We start from the raw sequence: 7,029 nt of genomic DNA, 5'->3' as shown, positions 1-7,029 counted from the left end.
ACTTTGGTTAGCGCGTTTGGTAAACAATTCCAAAGTCACAAAGCGCGTCCACTATAACGTGACGAAATGTCCAAAAGTTCCATAAGTCAGTAGAAACATGTCAAACGATGTACTGAATCAATCTTTAGAATGTTGTAAACATACATCTTGAATAACGTTCCAACCGGAGAATTAGATTGACTTCAGTTGAGCGATGGAACGGAGATGCCTATCACGTGAACGCGCGTGGTCAAAGCATGGTCAGCTCGTGGCAGTGGTGACTAATTCCTGTCTCCTTCGGCCCCCCTTCACATTAGAGTCATCAGACAAAGTTATATTGACTGTTGACATCTAGTGGAAGCCGTAGGAAGTGAAAACTCATCAATATCTCGCTGTAATTTCAATCTAGCACCCTCAGAAAAAAATCCAAACAGGAAGTGGAACTTCTCAGGTTTTTGCCTGCCATATGAGTTCTGTTATACTCACAGACATAATTCAAACAGTTTTAGAAACTTCAGAGTTTTTTATATCCAATACGAATAATAATATGCAAATATTAGCAACTATGACTGAGGAGCAGGCCGTTTCCTCTGGGCACCTCTGTGCACCTTTCATCCAAGCTACTCAATACTGCCCCTGCAGCCATAAGAAGTTAAGACGGTCCTATGGTTTGTGAGAATATTTTTAGCGTATGTGCTAATATGCATCTGGTATAGTGTGGCCATCTTTGAATGTATCAACGTTATTTTCTCTTGAGGGACTATTGTGCTATTGTGACTAGTCCAGGGACCAAATTTGGAGTGAATCTGAATTTTTGTCCATGAGAAGATTTTATGTGATATATTTTAAGCATTAGCGTTATAGTCAAAACAGTTCATTGTTAAGTTAGATTTTTAAGATATCAATGCAAAACTGAACATGGTTCATTATTGTAATGTATTTGATGAATAAACAGTTTCAAGTTGATAGACCATTTGTGGCGTGTATTTACAAAGCATTTAAATGGACACGTAAAATCTGATTTCCTAATTCATCAAAACTCGGCCATCTCTTAAGTAGTTTTTGGGTGTATCTGTACTTTACTATTTATATTTTTGATAACTTTTACTTCTCTACATTCCTAATTTTTTTTACTTTTTACTCCATACATTTTCCCTGACACCCAAAAGTTACATTTTAAATGCTTCGCAGGACAGAAAATGGTCCATTTCACACACTTATCAAAAGAAGAGTCCTGGTCATTCCTAATGCCTCTGATCTGGCAGACTGACTCAACACAAATGCTTTGTTTGTAAATTGTCTGAGTGTTGGAGTGTACCCCTGGCTATCCATACATAAAAAAAAAACACAATTGTGTTGTCTCTTTTGCTTAATATAAGGAATTGTAAATGATTCCTACTTTTACATTTGATACTTAAGTATATTTTAGCAATTACATTTACTTTGATACTTAAGTATATTTAAAACCAAATACTTTTACTTGAGTCATTTTCTATTAAAGTATCTTTACTTTTACTCAAGTATGACAATTGGGTACTTTTTTCCACCACTGCCTTTTACTGAGGAGTGGCTTCCATCTGGCCACCCTATCATAAAGGCCTGATTAGTGGAGCGCTGCAGAGATGGTTGTCCTTCTGGAAGGTTCTCCCATCTCCACAGAGGATTTCTGGAGCTCTGTAAGAGTGACCATCGGGTTCTTGGTCATCTCTCTGACCAAGGCCCCTCTAGGAAGAGTTTTGGTCGTTCCAAACTTTTTCCATTTAAGAATGATGTGCCTTGATGATGATGTGCCACTGTGTTCTTGGGACCTTCAATGCTGCAGACATTTTTTAGTACCCTTCCCCAGATCTGTGCCTTGATGCAATCCTGTCTCGGAGCTCCACTGATAATTCGTTAGATCTAATGGCTTGGTTTTTGCTATGACATGCACTGTCAACTATGGGACCTTATACAGCTGTGTGCCTTTCCAAATCATGTCCAATCAATTGAATTTACCACAGGTGAACTCCAATCAAGTTGAAGAAACATCTCAAGGATGATCAATGGAAACAGGATGTACCTGAGCTGAATTTTGTGTCTCACTGCAAAGCGTCTGAAAACGTATGTAAATAAGGTTTCTTTTTTATATATATATATATATATATATATATATATATATATATATATATTTGTACATTTATACACATTTCTAAAAACCTGCTTTTGCTTTGTCATTACGGGGTATTGGATTAAGATTGCTGAGATTTTTTTTTTAATTTAATAAATTCTAGAGTAAGGCTGTAACGTAACAAAATGTGGGAAAAGTCAAGGTGTCTGAATACTTAACGAATGCACTGTACTGTTACAGTACCATACTATATTACTGAGGAGGAACAGTCTGTCCTGTCACACACACATATTTCCACACCCATGACGGTTCTAGAGGGTATAAATATACAGACGTAGCCAAATATACTTAAACTCAGTTTTTAACAATAAAAATGCCCTGTCTTAGGTCAGTTAGGATCACCACTTTATTTTAAGAATGTGAAATGTCAGAATAATAATAGAATGATTTATTTCAGCTTTTATTTCTTTCATCACATTCCCAGTGGGTCAGAAGTTTACATACACTCAATTAGTACTTGGTAGCATTGCCTTTAAATTGTTTAACTTGGGTCAAATGTTTCGGATAGCCTTCCACAAGCTTCCCACAATAAGTTGGGTGAATGTTGGCCCATTCCTCCTGACAGAGCTGGTGTAACTGAGTCAGGTTTGTAGGCCTCCTTGCTCGCACACGCTTTTTCAGTTCTACCCACAAATTTTCTATAGGATTGAGGTCAGGGCTTTGTGATGGCCACTCCAATACCTTGACTTTGTTGTCCTTAATTGCCACAAATTTGGAAGTATGCTTGGGGTCATTGTCCATTTGGAAGACCCATTTGTGACCAAGCTTTAACTTCCTGACTGATGTCTTGAGATGTTTCTTCAATATATCCACATCATTTTCCTACCTCATGATGCCATCTATTTTGTGAAGTCCCAGTCCCTCTTGCAGCAAAGCACCACCACAACATGATGCTGCCACCCCTGTGCTTCACGGTTGGTATGGTGTTCTTCGGCTGCAAGCCTCCCCCTTTTTCCTTCAAACATAACGATGGTCATTATGGCCAAACAGTTTTATTTTTGTTTCATCAGACCAGAGGACATTTCTCCAAAAAGTACGATCTTTGTCCCCATGTGCAGTTGCAAACCGTAGTCTGGCTTTTCTATTGCGGTTTTGGAGCAGTGGCTTCTTCCTTGCTGAGCGGCCTTTCAGGTTATGCCGATATAGGACTCGTTTTACTGTGGCTATAGATACTTTTGTACCTTTTTCCTCCAGCATCTTCACAAGGTCCTTTGCTGTTGTTCTGGGATTGATTTGCACTTTTCGCACCAAAGTACGTTCATCTCTTGGAGACAGAACGCGTGTCCTTCCTGAACGGTATGACGTCTGCACGGTCCTATGATGTTTATACTTGCGTACTATTGTTTTTACAGATGAACGTGGTACCTTCAGGTGTCTGGAAATTTCTCCCAAGGATGAACCAGACAGGGAAAGATGAACAGAGCGAAGTACAGAGAGATCCTTGATGAAAACCTGCTCTTGAGTGCTCAGGACCTCAGACTAAGCTGACGGTTCACCTTCCAACAGAACAATGACCCTAAGAACACAGCCAAGACAAAGCAGGAGTGGCTTCGGGACAATTCTCTGAATGTCCTTGAGTGGCCCGGACTTGAATAGCTGTGCAGCAACGCTCCCCATCCAACTTGACAGAACTTGAGAGGACCTGCAGAGAAAAATCGTATAAACAGCCCCAAATACAGGTGTGCCAAGCTTGTAGCGTCATACCCAAGGAGACTTGAGGCTGTAATCGCTGCTAAAGGCGCTTCAACAAAGTACTGAGTAAAGGGTCTGAATACTTATGTAAATTTAAGTATTTTCTGTTTTTTATTTTTTATAAATTTGCAAAAAATTCTAGAAACCTGCTTTTGCTTTGTCATTATTGGGTATTGTGTTTAAAATAAATTATTTAATCTATTTTAGAATAAGGCTGTAACGTAACAAAATGTGGAAAAAGTCAAGGGGTCTGAATACTTTCCCGAATGCACGGTACATATATTTACAAAACAAATACAGTGGGGCAAAAAAGTATTTAGTCAGCCACCAATTGTGCAAGTTCTCCCACTTAAAAAGATGAGAGAGGCCTGTAATTTTCATCATAGGTACACTTCAACTATGACAGACAAAATGAGAAAAAACAATCCAGAAAATCACATTGTAGGATTTTTAATGAATTTATTTGCAAATTATGGTGGAAAATAAGTATTTGGTCACCTACAAACAAGCAAGATTTCTGGCTCTATAGTTCTACAGCTGCACCATCGAGCGCATCCTGACCGGTTGCATCACCGCCTGGTATGGCAACTATTCGGCATCTGACTGTAAGGCGCTACAGAGGGTAGTGTGTACAGCTCAGTACATCACTGGGGCCAAGCTTCCTGCCATCCAGGACCTATATAATAGGCGGAGGAAAGCCCATAAAATTGTCAGAGACTCCAGTCACCCATGTCATAGACTGTTTTCTCTGCTACCTCATGGCAAGCGGTTCCGGAGCACCAAGTCTAAGACCAAACGGCTCTTTAACAGCTTCTACCCCAGGGCCATAAGACTGCTGAACAATTAATGAAGTGGCCACCGGACTATTCACATTGACACCCCCCTTTTGTACACTGCTGCTACTCGCTGTTTATTACCCATGCATATTCACTTCACCCCTACCTACATGAACAGATTACCTCAACTAACCTGTAGCCCCGCACACTAACTCGGTACCGGTATCCCCTGTATATAGCCTCGTTATTGTTATTTTATTGTGTTACTTTTTAAAATGTACTTTAGTTTATTAAATAAAAATTTTGGTAAATATTTTCTTAACTCTCCTTGAACTGCACTATTGGTTAAGGGCCTGTAAGTAAGCATTTCATGGTAAAGTCTACAGTTGTTGTATTCGGCACGTGACATATAAAGTTTGCGCCACTACGCCAGGGCTTACTTACAGGCTCTAACCAATAGTGCAAAAACGCTATTAGGTGAACAATAGGTAAGTAAAAAAATAAAAACAACAGGAAAAAGACAGTGAAAAACAGTAGCGAGGCTATATATAGTAGCGAGGCTATAAAAGTAGCGAGGCTACAGACAGACACAGGTTAGTCAGGCTGATTGAGGTAGTATGTACATGTAGATATGGTTAAAGTGACTATACATATATGATGAACAGAGAGTAGCAGTAGCGTAAAATAGAGGTTGGCGGGTGGTGGGACACAATGCAGATTGCCAGGTTAGCCAATGTGCAAGAGCACTGGTTGGTCCGGCCAATTTAGGTAGTATGTACATGAATGTATAGTTAAAGTGACTATGCATATATGATAAACAGAGAGTAGCAGCAGCGTAAAATAGGGGTTGGGGGGGGCACACAATGCAGATAGTCTGGGTAGCCATTTGATTACCTGTTCAGGAGTCTGATGGCTTGGGGATAAAAACTGTTGAGAAGCCTTTTTGTCCTAGACTTGGCACTCCGGTACCGCTTGCCATGCGGTAGTAGAGAGAACAGTCTATGACTGGGGTGGCTGGGGTCTTTGACAATTTTTAGGGCTTTCCTCTGACACCGCCTGGTGTAGAGGTCCTGGATGGCAGGCAGCTTAGCCCCAGTGATGTACTCGGCCGTACGCACTACCCTCTGTAGTGCCTTGCGGTCGGAGGCCGAGCAATTGCCGTGCCAGGCAGTGATACAACCAGTCAGCTGCTCTGTTGCAGCTGTAGAACCTTTTGAGGATGTCAGGACCCATGTCAAATCTTTTTAGTTTCCTGAGGGGAATAGGCTTTGTCGTGCCCTCTTCACGACTGTCTTGGAGTGTTTGGACCATTCTAGTTTGCTGGTGATGTGGACACCAAGGAACTAGAGGCTCTCAACCTGCTCCACTACAGCCCGTCGATGAGAATGGGGGCGTGCTTGGTCCTCCTTTTCCTGTGTCCACAATCATCTCCTTAGTCTTGGTTACGTTGAGGGATAGGTTGTTTTTCTGGCACCACCCGGCCAGGTCTCTGACCTCCTCCCTATAGGCTGTCTCGTCGTTGTCGGTGATCAGGCCTACCACTGTTGTGTCATCGGCAAATTTAATGATGGTGTTGGAGTCGTGCCTGGCCGTGCAGTCATGAGTGAAAAGGGAGCACAGGAGGGGACTGAGCACGCACCCCTGAGGGGCTGAGGATCAGCGTGGCAGATGTGTTGTTACCTACCCTTACCACCTGGGCGCAGCCCGTCAGGAAGTCCAGGATCCAGTTGCAGAGGGAGGTGTTTAGTCCCAAGGTCCTTTGCTTATTGATGAGCTTTGAGGGCACTATGGTGTTGAACGCTGAGCTTTAGTCAATGAATAACATTCTCACATAGGTGTTCCTTTTGTCCAGGTGGGAAAGGGCAGTGTGGAGTGCAATATAGATTGCATCATCTGTTTATCTGTTGGGGCGGTATGCAAATAGGAGTGGGTCTAGGGTTTCTGGGATGGTGTTGATTTCAGCCATGACCAGCCTTTCAAAGCACTTCATGGCTACAGACTTGATTGCTATGGGTCAGTAGTCATTTAGGCAGGTTGGTTACCTTAGTGTTCTTGGGCACAGGCACTATGGTGGTCTGTTTAAAACATGTTGGTACTACAGACTCGGACAGGGAGAGGTTGAAAATGTCAGTGAACACACTTGCCAGTTGGTCAGCGAATACACGTCCTGGTATTCTGTCTGGCCCTGCGGCCTTGTGAAAGTTGACCTGTTTAAAGGTCTTACTATTTAAAGGCCTACCACTGTTGTGTCATCGGAAAACTTAATTATTGGGTTGGAGTCGTGCCTGGCCGTGTCTGGCCCTGCGGCCTTGTGAATGTTGACCTGTTTAAAGGTCTTACATCGGCTGCGAAGACAGTGATCACACAGTCGTCTGGAACAGCTGGTGCTCTCATGCATGTTTCAGTGTTATTTGC

This window comes from Salvelinus namaycush, chromosome 27, assembly GCF_016432855.1.
Source record: "Salvelinus namaycush isolate Seneca chromosome 27, SaNama_1.0, whole genome shotgun sequence".
NCBI classification, from domain to species: domain Eukaryota; kingdom Metazoa; phylum Chordata; class Actinopteri; order Salmoniformes; family Salmonidae; genus Salvelinus; species Salvelinus namaycush.
This window is presented reverse-complemented; position numbering follows the sequence as displayed.